Source organism: Palaemon carinicauda, chromosome 10 (genome assembly GCF_036898095.1).
Source record: "Palaemon carinicauda isolate YSFRI2023 chromosome 10, ASM3689809v2, whole genome shotgun sequence".
NCBI lineage: Eukaryota > Metazoa > Arthropoda > Malacostraca > Decapoda > Palaemonidae > Palaemon > Palaemon carinicauda.
Genome location: NC_090734.1, coordinates 74,096,822 through 74,120,900, shown reverse-complemented (window position 1 = coordinate 74,120,900; position 24,079 = coordinate 74,096,822). Strand labels below are relative to the sequence as shown.

The window sequence follows — 24,079 nt, the reverse complement described above, 5'->3', positions numbered from 1 at the left end:
CTCAGGAATGCAAGGCGTATTCATTTTCATAGATGATAGTCTATGATAAAGATAAAAGAGAACATAGAGAAAAATCACGGGCAGTTCTGAAGAAGTTGAAGGAACATAATATTCGAGTTAATAAAAACAAATGTATTTTGGAAGTTGATTCAGTTGAATACTCAGGTTTTATAATTAATGGCAAAGGTATTCACAAGACTAATGAGAAAATTAAATGAGTGAAATCAACAAAGTTATCAGAAAATGTTAAGGAATTATAATAATTTTCAGGTTTGGTAACATTTTATGGAAATTTAATTCAGAATTTATCTACAATTGCACATCCATTGTATAACTTACTGAATAAGGGTGTAGAATGGAATTGGACAAAATATTGTCAGGAGTCTTTTGAAAGAATCAAGCCGGAAATAACTTCACTTACATTTCTATTACATTATCAAATGGATTTACCAGTTAAGGGGCCGGCCGGAATGCCAATATATGGGGTTATAGGAAGGGAAACACAAAATACGAAAAAAAATTCACCGAGCTTCGTATGGCAATTGAGAATGCGTACACGAAATATTTTGTCAAAATTACTCTTACTTTCAGTTACAGGGTAATTAGTTAAAGTAACTCAATAAACCATAAACATTATTCCCTACAAGAAAATGCAGTATTTCTTCTATTATTGTAAATTTTTATAATTAATACATTTTAATGTAAAAGAAATTGTGAAAAATGACATCTTTATAATTTTCACGAGTCGCAGAAGATCATGAGATGTCGAGAAAGGTGACGAAACACCTTTGTTTCCACTTATTGGCAATTTCATGAAAAACCTATTATGCTTGCCTCATTCTAGTGCAAGCGTTGAGAGAGTTTTTTTTTTTACAAGTGAACTTGATGAAAACCAAAACGAAAAATTCACTGAGCACCGAGACATTAAATTGAATGCTACATGCTAAGAGAACATTGGAAACCTCGTCTTCTGAAAACATGGTAATAACACATGCCCAACAGAGACTGATGACCGATGATATATACAAAAAAAATCAACAATAAGGTAATTAATTACTAGTTTAGCTATATATATATATATATATATATATATATATATATATATATATATATATATATATATATATATATATATATATATATATATATATATATATATATGAATGATACGTTTTGCATATTCAAAACGTGTTTTTCAGATTTCGTGGCCGAGTGGTATGGTCAATGCCATACAAGTATTCTGGACCAGGGTTCGAAACCTGGCCGGTCAGATACTATAGTCTTTGAGTGATTTCGCCTGGGGCTCTGATCCCGAGGTCGTTAAGAGAATCCCGACTTTAATGTATTAATATATATGGCTTATTTGAAATATATATATATCATCATCTCCTCCTACGCCTATTGACGCAAAGGGCCTCAGTTAGATTTCGCCAGTTGTATTTGTCTTGAGCTTTTAATTCAGTACTTCTCCATTCATCATCTCCTATTTTGCACTTTATAGTCCTAAGCCATGTAGGTCTGGGTCTTCCAATTCTTCTAGTGCCTTGTGGAGCCCAGTTAAGCGTTTTGTGAACTAAACTCTCTTGGGAGTGAGAAAAGCATTCCCAAACCATCTACATATACCCCTCATTATGATCTCATCCACATATGGTACTCGAGTAATCTTTCTTATAGCTTCATTTCTAATCCTGTCCTGCCCTTCAACTCCCAATATCCTTCTGAGGGCTTTATTCTCAAATCTACTAAATCTATTGGAGATTGTTTCATTGTCATACCATGACTCATGTCCATACCATCACAAGGGGATTTCTATATTCTACGCATATATATATATATATATATATATATATATATATATATATATATATATATATATATATATATATATACATATATATATATATATATATATATATATATATATATATATATTTATATATACATATACTGTATATATATATATATATATATATATATATATATATATATATATATATATATATATATATATATATATATATATATATATATATGTATATACACATTATGTATATATATATATATATATATATATATATATATATATATATATATATATATATATATATATATATATATGTATACAATTATTTTCTTTTCTTTGCTATATATATATATATATATATATATATATATATATATATATATATATATACATATATATATGTGTATATATATATATATATATATATATATATATATATATATATATATATATATATATATATATATATATATATATATACATACATACATACATACATATATATATATATATATATATATATATATATATATATATATATATATATATATATATATATATATATATATATATATATAGGGAAATTGTTTGTCAAACAGGGAAATTTAATCAGTCATTTTAGGGAAATTTTAACACCTAGGTCTGGCCCTTCAGTCCTATCACAAACTGAGAGAGAATACATTACTGGGGTTGACCTCTGACATTTACTCATTTTTACGTTTGTTTTTCTCGTTTTTGGTATGAACTTTGTCATTTCAAAGAGGAAAAGACAATTTAAACATCTTGCTAACATGAAGAAGAAGAAAATTCGCTCTATTAAGAGTTCAGAAAGAGTAATATCGGTAGTGCAGAGAGAGAGAGAGAGAGAGAGAGAGAGAGAGAGAGAGAGAGAGAGAGAGAGAGAGAGAGAGAGAGAGAGAGAATTTGGTGGATGGAGAAGCGACGGCCTTGCCTGATACGAGCAAAAGAAGCAAGGTATTGAGCAAAAGGATCTTCGTTTATGAGTAAATTAAGATAAATAACTTTGTTTTAGTTTGTCAATATACACAAAGGAACATAAAATTCTTAATGATCAGGATTTATTAATATTGTCTTTGTAAAAATACACAGAAATCTGAACGCCCTCTGACATTAACTCATTATTACGTTTGTTTTTCTTGTTTTCGGCAAGAATTCTATCATTTCATAGGGGAAAAGACAGTTTCATCATCTTGCTAACATAAGGAAGAAGAAAATTAGCTTTATTAAGAGTTCAGAAGAGGGTAATATCGGTAGTGCAGAGAGAGAGAGAGAGAGAGAGAGAGAGAGACTTTGATTGTTGTGGATAGAGGAGAGGCCGTCTTGCCTGATAGGAGCCAAAAGAAGCAAAATATTGAGCAAAAGGATCTTTATTTAGTAGTAAATTATGATAAATAACTTTGTTTCCTTTTATTAATAACCCCCCCTCAAAAAAAAAAACATAAAATTCATAATAATCGGGATTTATTAATATTGACTTTGTAAAAATACAAAGAAAAACTTTGAATGCCTGTATCTCAAAACTGTACCTATTGACCTTCAAATTCAATAGTCTCCCTTAGTTTTAAAGATTTAACATTGAAATTTAGTATATAACTTACAAATACATTATAAAACAATGAAATGAAGCCCTTTTTCCAATTTTTTTTTCATAATTTTTCTCTTAATTTTTTTTCCTGACTTATAGGGTTCTTTTTTAACATAATGAAAAAAATCATATCTGGCAATAAAATTACTTTTAGAAAAAACTCTCAATATTGGAGGTAGTAATCCCAGATCTTAGTAATAATTACCTAGGGATTAGATAAAATTTGAAAAACGCTAATTTTCAGGATAAATCGCCCTGGTGTCAGAGGCAAAAATCCTATGCAGTTTGGAGATGTCCTAAGTCACCTTATTATGTGGTATGAATGTCGAAGTCCTGTCATTAAAATTAGGCATTAGTCGGCCGGCCCCTTTAAATTAGTCTGTGATGCATCGACCATAAGTTTAGGTGCAGTATTATCTCATGTAATGACAGATGGAACAGAAAAGCCAATTGCTTTCACTTCTAGAGTATTGAATAAGGCAGAAAGGAATTACTCTCAAATAGAAAAAGAATGTTCAGCATTAGTATATGGAGTTAAGAAATTTTATATGTATCTTTACGGAAGGAAAAAGTTCACACTTGTTACAGATTATAAACCTCTATTAACAATATTGGGTCCAAAAGCAAGTTTACCTACGTTGGCAACTGCAAGACTACAAGGTTGGGCAATTACGTTAGCCGCATATAATTATAATATAGAATATCGTCCTACGTCAAAGATGGGTAATGCAGATGCTTTATCTAGATTTACAGTAGACAAAGCACCAGAAGAGTATGATGACAGTCTACTGCTAGTTTCAGTATATGATGTACCCATTACACACAATACCAAGAAAGACCCAATACGTAGTAAGGTTTCAGAGAGTTAATGACAGGTAGGAACTTATGTGGAAATGAGGTAAATTGTAAAGCCTATAAAGATATATGGAATGAATTGAGTATAGCACAAGGTTGTATAATGAAAGGGTCAAGATTGATTATTCCTAGTTAACTTAGGAATAAAGTTTTGTCTGAAATGCATGCTGATCACCAAGGTATTGTCAGATCAAAATCTATTGCCAGGACTTTTGTCTGGTGGCCAGGTGTTTATGGAGATATTCAATTATTTGTAAGAAATTTTATTTATTGACTTATGCAACAGAACAATCCTCAATTTGCTAGAATGCACCAGTGGGAATTACCCAAGTATCCATGGCAAAGAGTGCACATAGATTTTGTAGGTCCTTTCTTAGGTTATTTGTTTTTGATAGTTGTAGATGCATACTATAAGTGGCCAGAAGTAATTCCAATGAAGACAACATTTTACACCGCAATTCAAGAATTAATGAAAAATTTTTCGACACGGAATTCCTGAAAGAATTGTAACTGATAATGGTCCACAGTTTACCTCACAGGAATTCAAAGAGATTTGTGAAGTAAATGGTATTCAACATCCATTTTTAGCAATGTATCATCCTTCCACGAATGGAGATGCCGAAAGATTTGTTCAAACATTTAAGCATAACATGAAGTGCAGAAAAGTACATAAAAATAACATATCTCTCAATGTGACAAAGTTTTATTGTCTTATAGAACAACACCGCACAGCACAACAGGTGTGACACAATCAAATTTGTTGATAGGGAAGAGGATTAGGTGTAAGTTAGATTTGTTGTATCCAAGTTTGCAAAATGGTTTAGAAGAAAAAGGGTATAAGTAATTAGAAAATCTCCCAAAAGTAAAACATTTTTCCCCTTATTCTAATATCATGGTAAGTTCATACAATACTCCAGAAAAGTGGGTACCAGGAAAAATTGTAAAAGAGATAGGAAATTTACATTATGATATTCAAGTTGGTGGAAATATCGTAAAACGTCATGTTGATCAATTACAGCCGTTAAATAAAAATCCTGTAGATCATGTGAATGTTAGAGATAAAAAATTTTCAGAAGAAGTTAAATAAAAAATTAATCAAGATGCTCAAACATCAGATGTAGATCCAGAATCTATTCATGTACCAGTACAGGATGAAGTTAGAGTACTTCCCTATAGGATGAATAGAGGGAAACCCCTGAGAGATTAGATTTGTAAAGTTTTTTATAAAGTTAAGTTAAGGGGGAGGAGACTGTTATGTATTTTGTACTGTAATACTATATACGCTACATGTGTTAAAAGTAATGTTGCTCAGTATTGCATTGATAGAACATGTTAGGACATAGAGTATAAGTGTAGTAGCGTATGTTATGAAGGATTTAATCATTAATTTATTGTCCTAAAGTTAAGATGTGATTCTTCTTACTTTTGTATTGAGTAGGATCTGATCTTTTTGAGAGCGATGCTCATTTGTTATTTTTGTAAGTGTAAGAGTTTTGTTTACATATTCTCACTCGAGAGTCTAAAGTTGTTACTGTAGAGCAGAAATGTAAGCTGAGCAAGATTAAACATATTTTGATAAGTTTCAGAAGACAAGTCGGCGAAGATACAGGGATAAAAGAATCATTCTCATCTAACTACTGTATAATTATTCCAGGTATGTTTGAGGGCAGTATTTAACTTTTATCACCAACACCATATCCAATACTATAGGCTCCCCCAAACCCTCCAATCCTTAGCTCAAAAGGATGGTGAGGTTGCAGTGACCAAAAGAAACTAACGAGTTTGAGCAGGATTCGAACCCTGGTCTGGCTTTCACCAGTCAGGGACATTACCACATCGGCCACCACAACCCCTCGATTGCCCGGTGCGCCCTCTCCAATGCCTTCTTTCAAAGGTATCCTCTTCCACCAAACCTCTTCTCTCCAGATCATACTTCACCTTATTTTGCCATCTAGTTCTCCGTCTCCCTATTGATCTTCCCCCTCCCCGCCAATAACTGGTTCCTCCGAAACCCTCCTCACTCCCTCCCACCATCCCTCCTCAACATGGGGCCACACCATCTCAGTTGATCATGACACTCTTATCATCTCAGTAATCTTTACTATACCTGCCATTCTTCTTATCTTATCATTTTCCAGTCTTTCAAGCATTGATAATCCTGTAATCCACCTCGGTATTCTCATCTCTCTTCTCTCAAACTTTACTATCTCCTTTTGTCTTAGAAACCATGTTTCCAATCAATACATCAACCTGCCTCATTACTGTGCTATAGATCTTGACTTTTAGCTTGATTGCCATTTTATTATCGCATACCACTCCCGCTACCTCCCTCCACTTTCCCAAGGCTGCTTTTATTTTTCTCTCAATTTCAAACTCACATCCTCCCTCCTGACTGATTCTAGGAAAAAATCCCCCCTAAGTAAAAATTACCCTTGAGGGAATAATCCTTGTGGAAAAATCCCTCTGGGAAAAAATACCCGAGGAATAAAGTCCCCAAAAGAAAGAATAGACAAACTTACTTTCTCTCTTAGTCTCATTAGTTATGTATTTATGTATGTATGCGTAAAAATCACAGGAAAACGTGATGCTCAGATGCAGAAGAACCACAGGGAAAATGAAAATACGAAATATACGAGTAAGTCCTGACTAGTTTCGTGATACTTCTTCAGAGGACTGATTTATTGAGAGAGGTTTCTTTACATTTTATAGGGAAAGTAAACGTACGAACATACATATAGAGAATTAGAGAACAATGACACTCCCTTACCAGCTACCTGGGCTGAGGTCAGGTATTAACTGGGCGGAGCTCCAACCTCATTAGACACCTGCCAAAAAGGGTCATTTCTGGTGGCGGGTAAATTCTTGTTTTTTACTTTCAGTACAGTTTATTTATATGAAAACACGGTAGCCTTATCTATATAAATACATACACACACACACACACACACACACACACATATATATATATATATATATATAATTATATATATATATATATAAATATATATATATATATATATATATACATATATATATATATATATATATATATTTATATGTGTGTGTGTGGAAACCATTTAAAGGAGTGATAATTAAAATATCCTTTTTTATATCTACTTGGTTTTAACTGTTTTATCTCAACGTTCTACGGCCTCTTCAAGGAGCAAGAACTGGTGCTAGTACAAAGACAGATGATTAAAAGAAAATAAATAATAAAAATAAGCTCATGATGAGAGGGTGAATGGAGATGGTTTGGCCATGCTCTTCGCACTCCCCCAAGAGAGATTAGTTCACCAAACGTTCAGCTGGACTCCACAAGGAACTAGAAGAGTTGGGAGACCTAGGCCTACATGGCTGAGGACTATGAAGCTCGAAGTAGGGGATGATGAATGGAGAAGTATTGAATTAAAAGCTAAAGATAGAAAAGGCTAGCGAAATCTAACCGAGGCCCTTTGTGTTAATAGGCGTAGGAGTAGATTATGCTGATGAAATGATAAAAAAGGCAAATATTTGAAAACAAAAACAAAGAAGGAAAAATTCAAGGGGAGAGTATCAATTACAGGATTACAGTATATACATTGACCATTCAAGCGGAATCCCTTATCTTTATTCCGACCACCCACAGATTAATGAGACCCAACCAGGTGTGGGTTAAAATGTTGAGATTCTGTCAAAAAGACATGGAAACGCTGCAAATGAGCTCAGAGTCCGTTAATAAAAAGGTGTGTATAGGATGTGTACCGTCATTTTAATTAACTGCGTGTCTAAATGGATATCGGGTAAAGACTTTGGGAAGAAATGATTTAAAGCTATGAGAGAAGTGGCTCAGTGTACTAACCCACAGAGAAAAACAACCTTTCAGTTGAAATTTGATGGACTATAAATCCTCAATAATGCTTAAATTTCTGACAGCTGGAGATTACAGGGGTCAGGTTGGAATTAAAGAATACATATATCTGGGATACTCAGTTATTAATATGTAGATATGGCACGATGAGCCTCAGTTAGAACGACAAGAAGGTTGTCGAATTTCTTTGCCACCGTTAACCCTACAGTAAGGGGTCGGTTGCCCGATGTGCACTATCCAATGCCTTCGATCAAAGGCATCTTCTTCCACCGGGTGCAGGACAACTCAACACCGCCGACTCAACGCCAGGACAACTCGACACCGGGACAACTCAACACCGGGACAACTCAACTCCAGGACAACTGTAAAACTATAAACACACACACACACACACACACACACACACACACACACACACACACACACACACACATATATATATATATATATATATATATATATATATATATATATATATATATATATATATATATATATATATAGTCCAAATCCTAAAAATGCTTGAAGATTAGCTTCGGCATTCTTTGTCTAGCTCAATAGCCTTCCGTAAACACCATGAGAGTTCCCCGCGTCATATTCTTCGCCCAGAAGAAAGAAAAATGGCATACAATGTGTATCAGTTTTTTAATATGGGAATAGGAAAATGTAATTGACCAAGCAATCAAACGTATCACAGATGCAACCAACATATAAAAAACGGCTTTGTTTCAGTTTTGCAAGGAAAATAGAGTCAAGGCTATTAAGCATACTGATGACATTATAAAGGAAGATATGAAAAATGACGTCTGTCATAACGAATTCATTGAATCTTTTGTGATAGAACTAACTTCATCTGACGAAGAGTCACCATAACCACGTTTGATAAGTGAACCTTTGTTGTACAATTTTTTTGTCCATTAATTAAATCAATTCTAAAACAATACAATCATCAATATAAATATACTTTATTAAACTTAGTTAACTAAGTACTTTGTAAAGAATCCTGTCTTTTAATCAATAAGAATTGAGGGATCACCTGAAGATAAGCGACCCCAAATAGTTCTCCTGAAGATAAAGGACCCCAACTACACTCACCTGAAGAAGAGAGACCCTTATTTTCTTCACCTGAATATAAGCGACCCTAGCTTATTGACGCCTCCAGGTGATCTATTTTGGCTTATAATACTATAGAAAAAAAAAGGAAAAAATATATTTTCATTAAAGCTACTTTACTTAATATATGTTAAAAAGAACAAATTTTTACAAACAATCCATATTCAATTAAAAGCGCATTATCTTGCAATTTCAGTACAAAAAAAAAAAAAAAAAAAAAAAAATTGAACCTGCCATTAACATGCCTTTCAAACCACATATATTGCTGTAAATATGAATTTGAAAATTATCTCTTGCATCCACGCGTTGTCTTAATCCTTAATTTATGCTTGTTCCAATAACTTTCGATGGTCTGTTTCTAAATCAATAAAGTTACGGGAGTGATTTACGGTCTGTTGCTGAAATCTTAGATGTGTTTGAATTTTTGAATAAGCTTTCCACTCATCATTTTTTTCTATGATTGGATGTAGAGTTGCAGCAACACGTGTTTCAACGATCACCATATATTCAACACTTAATGCTAGAGTCAACCATTCCAAATACTCATATTGGCCGATTTAGTGCACTTTCTCTGTGAGATTTGTTTTTGCGTGCAAAGCAAGACTCGTCAATTTGCGCAATTAGGCCATTACCACCAAGTTTATCAGGGTTTGCCTCAAAATACTTCATGCAGATTTCCCTAAAAAATGTATACATAAATATCAATCATATGTATTTTTTTTAAATGTTTAGAATATTATCCTGAATCCACTTATGTAGTGGAAATTTAGATTTAGCAAAGAATGAGTCCTTACAAATAGAAACTTTGCTTTTAAATTTAATATACTCTTTAAATTGGAATTTTTACACATAATTATCTTGTATAGAAGACAGTTTAGTCTCTTAGCCATTAAAGAAAAATAAGAATTTTTTTTTAAATACCGTCAATTAAAAAAAAATCTATTTGCTACCTTAAATATGTTTGTTAGCACTTTTATTGGTTAGTCTCACTCATGTCGTTACACTAATAATAATTAATTTCTAAAATGGTTAGTTAGCTTGTTAATCCCATTCTTAAATTTAAATTCCTCACCTGAAGAAAAAAGACCCTAATTTTTTCCACCTGAAGATAAGCGACCCCAGCGAGTGTTGGGGTCCCCAATCTTCAGTTGATCCGAATTGAGAAATGAGTTTATTTGAAATCAAAATTAAGATTATTTCTGTTAATATGATAATCTTTTTATAACAATTTTTCTCTGCTATGTCAAAGAGTTTCAACTTTGTTGTCACCACGTGGTTGAAAACAAAAATAGTGAAGGAAACCATTTAAAGAGAGTATCAAATTAAAGGATTATATTCTTAGACCGTTCAAATCCGGGTGAATGACTTATTAGCTGACCCTTTTTTCCTTTTCTTGGCTCACCCATAGATTAAAACTGTCAACCCAGGTGTGCTTTCAAAATGACCCAAGAGTTTGGATTAAAGAAGTTATTCCATTGTTCATTAAAAAGAGACAAGTAAACCATATATATATATATATATATATATATATATATATATATATATATATATATATATATATATATATATATATATATATATATATATATATATATATATATGTGTGTGTGTGTGTGTGTGTGTTTGTGTGTGTGTATGTGTGTGTGTTTGTGTGTGTGTGTGTTTTATAGATTTATAGTTGTCCTGGCGTTGAGTTGTCCCTCTTGATCTTCCCCTCCTTCTCCTATAGCATTTGGACATTCGAAAAGAACCGGCATTACAAGAAGTACAGTATATGTCACACAAGTCCTTGCTGGATATAGAAGACGTAGAAAATCGGCCTAATTTAGACTTTAAAAGGGATAGCTTTTAATCTTAGATTTTAAACAGCAGACTGTTACGGTATCATTAATTAAAATGAAAAAAAAAAATTATTATTTTTTAGATATTTAGCCTTTTTAGCTATGGTTGAGTACATTATGCTTTACCTCATTATTGAATTTGATTTTCCTCAGTGTTTTTATATTCTTTTTTATTATAGATTTTTGATTGATTTTTTTTTTCATTATATTATAATGAGGATTAATTTTTTCACTGTTTTCATAATATGAAACTCATTAGTTATTTAAATTTATTTTATTCTTCTTGAATAATTGATTAGTTTTATTTTTATACTGGGCTATTTATCATTTCCTGGCTAAATATATTTTACTCTCCAGTAACAACGATTTTTCTTAAATGTTTTCATAATATTGGTTCTTTTTTCTTTAACGGGTATTTTTCATGGGGGATTAATTCCTCCGGGCGATTTTTACCTCTGGGGTATTTTTTCCTGTCACTCTCCTGACTTAAAGTAGATCTCAAGTATGTAAAGTGTTCCAACGGTTTTATAACAGAGTTTCTGCTTTCATGCATGACTATCATGCCCCGACCTTCCTTACTGCTCACCATAACCTTAGTTTTATTAACATTAACCCTAAAGGCACTGCTCTCCAAAGTTTCTTGCCACTCTACTACTCTTTTCTACATATTTCCTCATTTTCAGCAGTAATCATCATATCATCTGCATATAGTACCTCCTATGACTCTCCATTTCTGATTTCCACTTAACAGAACCTTAACCAGCACAATTAAAAATGGGCTTAATGTTGACCTCTGGTGTAATCCAGCACTAACTTCAAAGGTTTCTGTTTCTCCAACAGTTGTTATTACTTTTGTAAATCATCTCTACCATTTTAACCAACGTCTCTGGGTCTTTCCTCTTCCTCAAGCACCAAAACATAATTTCTCTTGGTATAAAGATAGTTGTGTTGTGGGTTCAGTATACAAGCTCAAATTGAAAGTAAAAGTTAAATTAGAACATGATGCAAATGCAAAGTTGATGGAGTCCTAACAAATGAATTTCCAGTGAACAGCGGATTATTCCAAGGGAATGTATTGTCACCTATGTTGTTTATCCTCCTCATGGATTTTGTAATGCATAGAACAGTTGCAGATGGTGGAGAAGGATTGGACTGGATTGGTAATAGGAAATTAACTGACCTAGAGTACGATGATGACACTGTCCTTATAAGCAGAACACCACAGGATTAGCAATGCTTGCTTACCAGAATGCATGAAATATCACATGAGGTTGGATTCAAGATTAATAGAAGAAAGAAAGAGATGATTTGAATGGAATAGGCAATGGAAAACGAAATATCATTGGCAGGGGGATTAATGAGGTAGAATTATTTAAGTATTTTGGAACTATGATCTCTAATATAGAATCTTTACAATTTGAGTTCAATGAAAGATTGAAAAAAACCAAACCAATCAATGGCTATAGTAAAACCAAACGATAGTTGCGGGTGAGACACAATATATCGTGTGGAGATCTGTCGATTTCGGTCATTTTACCTGGACGGGGTGGATTAAAGAATTCCTGAAACAGAAGATGGATTAAGATCTTAGAGGGGAGAGGCCTCGTTCCATCAGTCTTCTTCATAGGGTTCTTTCTCAATCTTTAATTATATATATATATATATATATATATATATATATATATATATATATATATATATATATATATACTGTATATATATATACATATATATACATAATATATATATGTGTATATACAATATATATATATATATATATATATATATATATATATATATATATATATATATATATATATATATATATATATATATATATATATATATATATATATATATATATATATATATATATATATATATATATATATAATGTGTGTGTCAGACAAATGGTTTATTTGCATATGCAGAAGGTTTATGTATATTATTGATGCATTTATTCATGACTTTTTTTAGTTAATAAGAAATAGAGAGACAAATGCAGTTAGTAGTAATTGAAAAAAATATAGAAAGAATTGTAGAGAGACATAAGTGCGAACGAGGAGTTAGGAGGTTGTTTTCATAGAATTGCGCTGACTCTTGTGATATTTTCGATAGACATCCCCCCGGCGTCCTGTTCCCTTCTCCGAATGACTCATGGGATGATGGGACCAAGACGAAAGGAGGCGCGAAAACCAAGAAATCGTCACGTGATTAAGGACAGCTTGACACGCCCAGGACGACGATATATAAGCAACAGTGAGAAATGATCTCACGTCCGACCAAGGGAAAGGGCCAACAAGAAGAGTTGGCTATAATACTCCACGAACGAACGAACGAACGTGATCTCTCTCTGTTCTCAACTTCTCACTCAGCTCCCACTGAGAGAGGACCTGTCTGCTGCTGCTGCTGCTTGCTGCCTGGACTGCTGACTACTGCCTCCCTCCCTGCCTGCTGCTGGTGCCTGCCTCCCTCTTCACTTAGCTGATATTTTCAGCTGCCTGGAGAGATCGCCGCCGCCGATTTCGCCGATTTTCGCCGAATTCGGCGGCGATTTTCGCCGATTTCTCGACGATTTTTGCCGACTGCTGTCTGCTGTACTGAAAAGGGCCTTGCCCCTGAATTGGCTGTTATCAGCCCCCTTCTATAAGAGATTGTCTTTGACAAGTTAGACTTTGCCATCCTCTACATAACCTTCCCTTACTAACAGATCCTCCTGTGGAGAATCTGGTAGCTGTTGTGGTCTTAAAACTCCAGTTGAAACAAGGCCCAAGGATCAAAACTTCCCACTCTCGCCGTTTGTGGCAAGTGGCACAGGACTGATAGGCTTGGCGCCTATAAGCCAAGGTTTTAGACTTTAGGAAATAGGAATAGATCCTTGCTAACTGGCATAAATAAGCCAGACTTTCAAGATAGGTGTTAGGACTTAGCTCCAATAAAAAGTTAGGAGTGTACTGTGTTTTTGTATTCCCAAAACCTCCCTACCTGCAGGAGTAGACTGCTGGGCCATCTTGATGCTGGAATGCAGTAAGGAGGCTCCCCAGCTGCTATTTGTGCAGGTTAGTATCTAGCTAAACAGAGTTAGTTTCTGCACTGCTCTATCAATAGGATAGTTTAGGATTTCCCCTCATTAATAATAATTCCATTTCAGATTCTGTGTTTCGTTTTTCTACCTATAACTATAACTTTGTCTGGGGCCTTAGGGCTTAAAGGGTTGGACAACCCCACCAGACACACTGTCTATCTTTGATCAACTCTTCACCTTCCTTCCCACCAAGGACTTGTCCTGGAGATCGGTAAATGAACTGCTAGAGATTGAGTTAGAAGCCATGGCTTCTGGCGAAGTAGAGATGCACCCTGACCTGACCCCTTGCCTGACCGACCCTCAGAACCGAAAAAGGAACCAACTGGACACGGATTCAGATGAACAAGAAGGCCAAACCTGGACTGAAGTTAACAGACGAAAAAAGCAAGCCAGAAGGAACAACCCCAAGATGGACACCAGGCCTGCTGATCAGGATAACAACCCTACTGTTGGGAACAGCCACCAGCCAGCTCGAGAGAATAAGACCTATTTCTTCAGAGTCCTGGCTGGAAACTCATCGGAGGCATTTAAGGCTATTGCAGCCTTTGAACTAAAACACAAGAACATTCAAATGGTTGCCAAACCTAACAGGCAGGGCCAGTGTACCATCTCCACCAGGGATGCAAGAGCCCTGATCACTCTTAGGAGCACCTCTGACATTAGGCTGCAAGAGCTTAAAGAGGAAGAAAAGATTAAAAAAGCAGTTGTGGTAGGCTACCCAACTGATATGATGGAGAGCCGTCTGTTGAAACTGCCCACCATTACTGCGGCAGAAAGGATGAAAAATAAGGCTGGCTTCCTTACCAAGGCCATCCTAGTCACCTTCAAAGGGCCTCACCCAAAAAAAGTCGACCTGGGCATCTTTGGAAACTTCTGGGTCAAGAAGTACTACCCTGATCCCCTAAGATGCTACAATTGCCAGAAATTTGGGCATCATAAGGACCAATGCCAGGCAAAGGTCCCAACCTGCACGGTCTGCAGCCAAAGACACCCCACACAGGAGTGCATAGATAAGAAAGCTGCAGGCATACCGACAGTAGCCAAATGTCCTAACTGCAAAAAAGGACACACCACAATGGCCTTGGGATGCCCTGATAGGGTAGCAAGGGTATTTGCTGCCCTCCCCAGGGAAAAAAGAGACCAATCTAGAGGAAGAGCAGCCCCCAAACATCTACCTAGGAGGAGGTTTTACACTCAGAAGGAGCTAAGCAAGCACTGTAGAGCCAGATCCTCGTCTAGAGCTCCAAAGCCTGCAACTCAGAACCATCTTCATTAAGACCACGGTCTTAAGGGTTAAACTTACTGATTTAGTCACACTGGCCGTGACTGGAAAAATCAATGTGGAAGCTATTGCAACCAGCATTGAGAAATTACTGATGGACTTTGTCTCCAAACCAAAGTCCCCCCAACCCCCCTCTCCTGCTATCCAGATCACCTCTCATTCTTCAACCACCACACCTACCATCCCATCACCTCAATCACCTGTATCTTCCACATCCGCTACACCAGATCCCACCCCCATCATCCCACTCATCCCATCCACCACCCCTTCATCTACTCTCACCCCATCCACCTCATCCACTTCATCCGCTGAGGTCAAGGCTATTGCCTTTGCCCCAAGGGACCCGAGACAATTCTCTTCAACTTATATCCAGGAGTAAGAGTTCTTGATTGGAACTCAGCCGGAGTAAGATAAAAAATGTCCTCCCTGATTGCAGTATGCAAAACCGATGATATAGATGTAATCCTGCTACAAGAAACCAATTTAACAGCAGGAAGGAAACTTAAAATAACAGGATACAATGCCTACACCACACCACAGATAGGCACAGACAGAGGCCTAGCTACACTAGTTAAAACTAGCATACCAACAACAAGGTTACACAACCCTATTCCTTGTGGTACCAATGTAGAGACACTAGCAGTAACAATAACATTACTGAATCAAAAAATTGACATATACAACATATACAGGAAAGTAAACAGGGAGAACACAGGAGAGCTACAGCTGACACGACTCTTTGCTCATGCAGAAAGAACACCAACAATTATTTGTGGGGATTTTAATGTACATCACCCTATTTTATCATCCCCATCAAGGACAAATCCCTCTGGGGAGCACATAGCCTTCACCCTGGAGGAATTTGAAGGAGTCGCCCTCCTAAACACAGGGCATCCTACACACTTAAGAAGAGGGAGACTGGATCTGACCTTTGTTACAACAGCAATAAGACACTTAACCAAGTGGCAAGTATACTCAACCCTGATTAGTGATCACTTTGCCACAGTAACAGAATTGGAGATGCAACAACTACCTCCTATTCCACCACCTCCACCAAGATGGAATCAGGACCTAGCAGACTGGGTCTGCTTTCGACTAGCCATAGAGGAATGGGCAGCAAGCTACATTCCTCCAGAGGACATAGATCAGCTAGAAAAAGACCTAGTTGATGCTTTTCACAATGCAGCCAACAGAGCTATGCCCCTAAAGGCAATGGGAGGTAACTATACATATAAGGACTCCTGGTACTACTGCCCAGAAGTCAGAAGGTTGAAAACCAGTCTAAACAGAGTCACAAAAATATACAGAAGAAGGTCCACAGTAGAAAACAGAAAGCTACTGCAAACAGTCAAAACTGAAACACATCTAAGAATCCATGAAATAAGAATTGAAAAATGGATGGATTGGTGTTCAAGCCTGTCAGGGTACACTACTCTATCTGAGATATGGAAATGGCTACACAAAGTAGCCAGAAATAAGAGGAAGACTCCAGTTGCCATACACCCACACCCATAAGAGGAGGCAGAAAGAATTGCAACAACCTTTGCAAACAGGACACTGTCAGCTAATCTTTGCCCTGAAACCAGAATGCTACAAGAGCAACTGGCGCCAGCCAGGTGGGAAGAGATCAACACAGCCTGCCTACAGCAGGATGATAAAGACACCCCATACACAGTTGAGGAACTACGAGCAGTACAAAAACAGGGAAGGATACTGCACCAGGAGCAGACAAGATCACCTACACAATGATCAAGCACATGGGTCCAGCAGGAGAAACCGCATTCCTGAGGTTGTTAAACAATACACACCTTGAGCACACAAGGCCTCAAGCCTGGAGACAGCATGACACGCAACCAATCCCAAAGCCAAAGGATCCAGGAAATCCTAGACCAATAGCTGTAGTATCCTGTATGGAAAAAAACAGGAGAAAAAATGGTCCTAAACAGGATGAAATACAAAATTGACCCCCTAAACAAGCAGCTATATGCATATCAGGAGGGAATTGGTACTTCTGAATGCATCACTGATGTATTAAGCTGCATAAATCAAAACAAGGCAACAATAGTCTTCATAGACTTTGAAAAAGCTTTCGAGCTAGCAAGCCCGGCAGTAATGCTGCAATCAGTGGCCAAAAAAGGAGTCAAAGGTCACCTACTAGCATGGACTAAAAACTATGTGCTAGGAAGGCAAGCTAGAGTCAAATTCCTAGGAGTAATCTCTACCTATCACGTATTGGAAAATGGCACACCGCAAGGAGGAATTCTTAGCCCCCTCCTATTCAACATCCTCATGGAAAATATAGCCTCACTCCAGCTTCCTGAAGGAGTAGACATATTTATCTATGCAGATGATGTATGTGTAATAGCTCGAGGGTCAGTCAGGACGATAAAAATGCAAAGAGCACTCAATGCCATCAGCCACAAATCCAATGAGCTTGGACTAAAAATAAACATTGACAAAACAAAGGCTATGTCAATTAAAGCCCCAAACCCCTTGCAGCCACTCCCAATAGGAATGGAGCCCCTAGAATGGGTGGACAAATACACATACCTGGGAGTAATAATAGACAAACAACCCACCTTCAGGGATGAAATAAAATATCTCGAGGAAAGGACAAATGCCAGAATGGCAGCCATGAGGTATATGTGCAAACTCAATGATGGAGCAAATGAGCATGTCCAAAAGAAATATTATCTAGCCTGTACCAGAGCGCTAGTGGAATATGCTTCCCCAACACTCACTGGGCTAATGGATATACAAAAAGCCACAGTAGAAGTAATTCAAAACAATGCCATGAGGCTCATGTTAGGCGCCCCAATATGGACAAGACTGTGCAACCTAAGGATGGAAACTGGACTACCAACCCTTGAGGATAGAATTGCACTAAGAAATGCAAGCACGGTTGCAAAGATGTTCCTGTCAAACAGAGACTCAATCACCAAAAAGAGAGTAAGAGAGGAACTGTTAAAACATCCTGAAGTTCAAACCCCAAGCTCTTATGGCAAAGACCATAGTAACAACATAAAGAGCCTTAGCCTAACTGAAATACTCCTACAGCTAAACCCAGACACAGCACAGGGTATACAACACATTCCACCATGGAAAAAGCAAGTAAATAAATTCAACTACACCAAGCTCCCAAGGGCAAAAGAAAACTGCACAATAGAGGAACTTAGAAACGCAGCAGAAGCAGCAATACACTCTGCAGAGACAATAGGGGCACAGATCTACTATACAGATGGTACAGTGGATCCTGGAACCCAAACAGCGGGAGCTGCAGTTCACTCCTGCAAATTCACAGCATGCTGGAGAACATCAAATAATGTCTCCACCCTGCAGACAGAGCTTGTTACAATACAACAAGCACTAAAATACTCTATTGAAAATGAGGAAGGACCAGTAGTCATTCATACTGATTCACGATCCTCAATGCAAGCCCTACAACAGGTCAAAAACAAAGAAAACAAGTCCCTGAAAGCTGATATTAAATCCCTCCTATATCAGCACAATGAAAGAAACAGACTAGTAACACTAAACTGGATCCCCAGTCACATCGGGATACCAGGGAATGAAAAGGCTGATGAGCTAGTCAAAAGCACCAGACACATTCATAATGTACAGGTGCACATACAGCCTGCACTGCAACAAATCAAAAACAAAATAAAGACACAGCTCAAGGACAACCTAATCAAGGAACTACACATGAGGATAGAGAATGGCTCTCCCTCTGCCACATGGAACAAATGGGCCACGGAGCTAGAACCTCCACCCATAGACAGATATACCCAAGGAAACAGGTCGTATGTATACACAGGCTCCGGCTGGGATACAAGGCAAATTGGGAAATCAGAGACAACATCCAGAGACCGTGTGATCACTGTGATGTCACACCACAACACGCCCTCTTGCACTATTTACTAGAATGCAGAGGAACAGCACAGCTGCGGGGTGATCTACTAGTAGACACCAACTCACCACAGGCCGGGAAAGTGGTGGCCACACTGGCAAAGGCAATTGTCGAAAGCATAGGCACACACACGCAGTTGCTTTCAAGACTACCTCCACCAAGGTAAAGACCTCAAATTCTCATCACACTATCTCATCCCCTCATTGTAAGGCCCTATTCACATCATCCTCTGTACCTTCTAAACTAACCTACCACTAAAATCTCTCTGCAGGGACCTTAGGGAGTAAAGGGTTGGATAACCCCACCTGCATCCTTTTCTCTACCATTCAAAGGCCTTACACCCCCAACTTTCAAACTACCACTTCCGTGAAATGATGGCCCTCTACCACTATCATCCTTACCCTGTCCACAACTTTCTCTACCACTAAAAACCTTTCAAATTTCCATTAATGTGATAACTCACCTTATATTTATACAGGTTACCTACGGGCCGACCAAGGGAAAGGCCCATGCCAACAAGAAGAGTTGGCTGTAATACTCCATGAACGAACGAACGAACGAACGAACGAACGTGATCTCTCTCTTCTTCTTCCTAGAAAGTCACTCAGTATACTAGGTCCAAGGGCCTAATTTAACTTGCCGGACTCGAGGCGAACCACGAGTTGTAGCTGCACATACAATACCTGAAGAATGGCGTATATTCAGGACCGTTTAGCAGCCGAGGAATTAAGCGGAACCATTTATCCCTTGAAACGAAGGACGACGAACAGAACTATTACGCCCGCACCTGATAGACTGTGTGTGCTTAGCATGATGTCCCAGAGTGACCGCGACGATTAGAACATCGCGCTAGCCTTCCCAACACCTGACGGAGACTCCAACTTCAGCGACGGCAGATGGCCTACGATTGATGTATAGGCCCAATTAAAACAAGGAAATATCTAACTCTTCAGCCAGTGTCAAGACTTCTGAATTCAACGCTACAGATTTATGTAAAACCCATTCTTTTTTTAAACTGCATTGTTCGTGACTGTTCAGCCTTTTTTTGTCTAGTAAATGAAAAATTTGGCAACGAGTATCCCTCACCCACATAACTTTTCTTAGTTTAGTTCCTGAGAAGCTCATTAAGTATTAACTAAGAATGGACTAAAATATAATTAAGAAATAGTAAGTAAAGGTAAAAATACTAGACAATTAATAAGAAGATTTATTGTGAAGCTTTATTACAAGAAAAAAATCAGAGGAATCATCGCATATATATATATATATATATATATATATATATATATATATATATATATATATATATATATATATATATATATATATATATATATATATATATATATACATACATACATACATATATATATATATATATATATATATATATATATATATATATATATATATATATATATATATATATATATATATATATATATATCACAAAAGCTGACACGTGATGAGCATAAATATGTAGTATAGCCAGGAAGGGAAAATTAAGACTTGATTGGAGTTAGTAGTTTCATCCATTTGGGACATCATTAGAATCAACAATGAAAATATATATACAAAGACATAGTAGTCATACAGGAGAAGGGGATCCAACAGCTGTCAGCTTCTTGATAATTCCAGAAAAGTCAGATTTTAGATAAAAGAATAACACCGGATTATCGGAAAACAGGCCAGAGCTTAGGTCAAAATTCAAATCCCACAATCTATCCTTTCATATATCTTAAGCCCTTGAGGAATGAATTTACAGCTTAGAAGATTAGGACTCCAATCGTGTCATCAAAAACCATAAATGTCACTTCAAACAAACCTTGTTTATAATTGGTACTTCATCTCTCCGTATATAAAGCAGTGATTTAGATAAGTAGTAGACAGTCAATCGACAGTACTTACAATGGCAAATTCTACAAAGCGCTTTCTCTCTTCTTCAGCCAAGGAAATCGTTGATAATGTTCACAGATATTTTACTAAAGAAAAGAAAAACAATGCTCCTTTGATTGACGTGGCAAAAGCTTGTGATCGTACGAGTAAGGCAACAGCAGTTCCAAAAAGGACTGTTGACGAGAATCACTAGGGAAGGAAATGATTTCGGAAAAGAATTTGGACAACGTATGTTCAAAGATAAGAAAAAAATTCGTCCTTGATCAGTGATCGATCTGGATGATTTTGACAAGGATGCATTACGTCGAATAGTTTTAAGGTTCTATGTTATAAAAGAGCTACCCACCATAACTACTGTTTTGCAAGAAGCCCGCAAAGACATTAAATTTAAGGGTTGTCGTGAATCTCTTAGAAAAATCTTGCATGAAATCGGATTTCATTATGGGAAAGTGAATGGTAGAAAATTTTTATTAGAACGAAGTGATGTGTCAGCTGCAAGGAATAAGCTTTTGCGTGTTATGAGGAAGGTATACGAAAACGAGAATCAGCCTATCGTGTACCTGGATGAGACGTGGCTAAATCAGAAGTATACTGTTACTAAATGCTGGACAACAAAAGAGAGAAAAAAGCAATAGGGGTTAATCCCCCTTCCGGCAAATGGGCTAGACTGATAGTTGTGCACGCCGGTACAAAGGAAGGGTTTGTGCATAATGCAAAATTAATTTTCAAGGCAATCAACGATGGTGATTACCATAATCAGATGAATAGCAAGGTATTTGAAGAGTGGTTTCAATCGCAATTGCTACCAAACATCCTGCCCTCATCTGTTATCGTAATGGATAATGCATCCTACCATTCGGTAATCATTGATAAAACACCGACAATTTCGGATAGGAAACACATTATAAAGGAGTGGCTGATCAAAAAAGGAGAAACTCCGACAGATGATTTACGAAATAATGAGCTTCTTGAAATGGTGAAGTTAAGTTTTTCTCGAATAGAAAAGGAATATGTGATAGATAATGGCCCGTGATTTTGAGTGAAGCGAAAAATCTATTTTTGGGTGAGATGGCCATGTCGTCCTGATGGAAAGTTCCTTCAGTAGCTTCCTTTGGATATATATGACTACCATAATATTCCCAAAGAATTAAACTAAAGGTTTTCACAGAATTCTAACTTCTGGAGCGAGTACTCTAAGGGTTATTCCTTTAGAATATCGTATATCAACAGGGGACGCTTGCATTAACACGTCACATGGTCATCTGCACTTCACTTAGCGTTTACGCTTCGAGGGGGAATGTGGCGAGGTAACTGAGGTGCCGTTCTAAAGTTACCCTACTTTCATCACTGTTACGATACTCGCAACGTAAACAAACTGGCGCCATACTTGTGTGACGTCACGTCCGCCCTCACCATTCCGTTCTAGCTCACTACCAGCCTCCACGATACAATACAGCAGGGAGGGGCCTAGCAGGCTGAACTGGAACAGTTGGGCGGGTCCATCAGGACGACATGGCCATCTCACCCAAAAATAGATTTTTCGCTTCACTCAAAATCCGTTTTTTGGGCTCAAGCCATGTCGTCCTGATGGAAGTGTACTAGAGAATTAATGTATCGTGGATTTGTTCCCAATTCAAGTGCCTGGTACTCCGAATAAACATTCCCGTGGTCTGGTGACCAAAGAGACTGTGACATCTCCGTTAAATGTCACTACCAGAGGCATTACAATGACCTGGCGTCCCGCCCCCCTGGCGAGGAAGGTCCTATTATGACAAGAGGAACATCTCGAAATAATCTGACGAGGAAAGACTCACCTGGATAAGAAATCGTGCCGGTCTCAAGACAGATCAGAAGGGTATATATTTGTGTAGGAACAAATTTATACCATTAGGTGAGTATATATAAGATAGTAGGTATACTAATCATAATAAACTCTAGAGTAGGTTCAATAAAACAAGAACAGCAATATATTTTCATATATAAATAGGAGCGAAAAGAGACGCATATGGTAAATAAAATAAATATTTATTTGAAATTTGCATGGAAATATGAAAATTTATGTACAATAATAAAATACAATAATAGACATAGATATGGTAAAAGATGGTGATGCAAGAATCTGAAAGGGAAACAATCTTTTCTGTAATCACTAGTTCCTGAGGAACGCCAGTCTTTTAAATCAAAATACATTTCATGTCCGAGAACATGTGGCACACGTGTACGAATCTATGTCGTTTCACCTTGGTAAAGGACAGTCCATTAGTGACACTAAGTGTCCCTTGAAATCACTATGTATCACACTAGGGTCAACACAGGCACCCGTTTGAGTTAAAGTCCCAAAAAACTCACTGTCCTACGCAGCACTAAACAGCAGGTTTCATCACGCTACCTGCTGCCACCACGAATCGCTTGACTTCTTGCACCTGCTTCGAATAGTGTTTGAAGAACACTCTAGGGGAGTTCCAGCCTGTGAAGGATCGGAGGCTTTCAAAGTCCATTCTTTGGAAGAAATTTAGGGAAGAGGCGACTTTCCTGGGATCGTGACCTGCGGGTGTACTTGTTTTAGTGACAGGTCGCTGCCCGACGTTTCTCCTTTGAATTGAAAAGCTGTCCTCCACCAAAGTCAGAAGTTCTTCGAAGATAGACCTTAAGACTCTCCACTGGGCATAGAGAGACATCTTCCTTCAGGGGGCAGATTCTCCAAGGGCCCCATCTTTTGGTGGGAAGTTCATTTTTAGCGAGAAACGTGGGGTCGGGGAAGAGGGTAAGTTCCCCCGTGTTGGCGAACTGTATCTGGCCCTCTTCTCTTGATAATGTCACTATTTCACTGACTCTGGCTCCCG

The 24,079-nt window shown here is 37.1% G+C and overlaps 1 protein-coding gene and 1 pseudogene across 1 annotated transcript in view; one reads left to right on the top strand and one right to left on the bottom strand.

The window, feature by feature from the left end:
- Nucleotides 1-24,079, bottom strand: part of LOC137648637 (uncharacterized) — a 657,712-nt gene that overhangs the window by 3,450 nt on the left and 630,183 nt on the right. The window lies entirely within an intron of this gene.
- On the top strand, nt 17,927-19,569 carry LOC137648426 (uncharacterized; annotated as a pseudogene).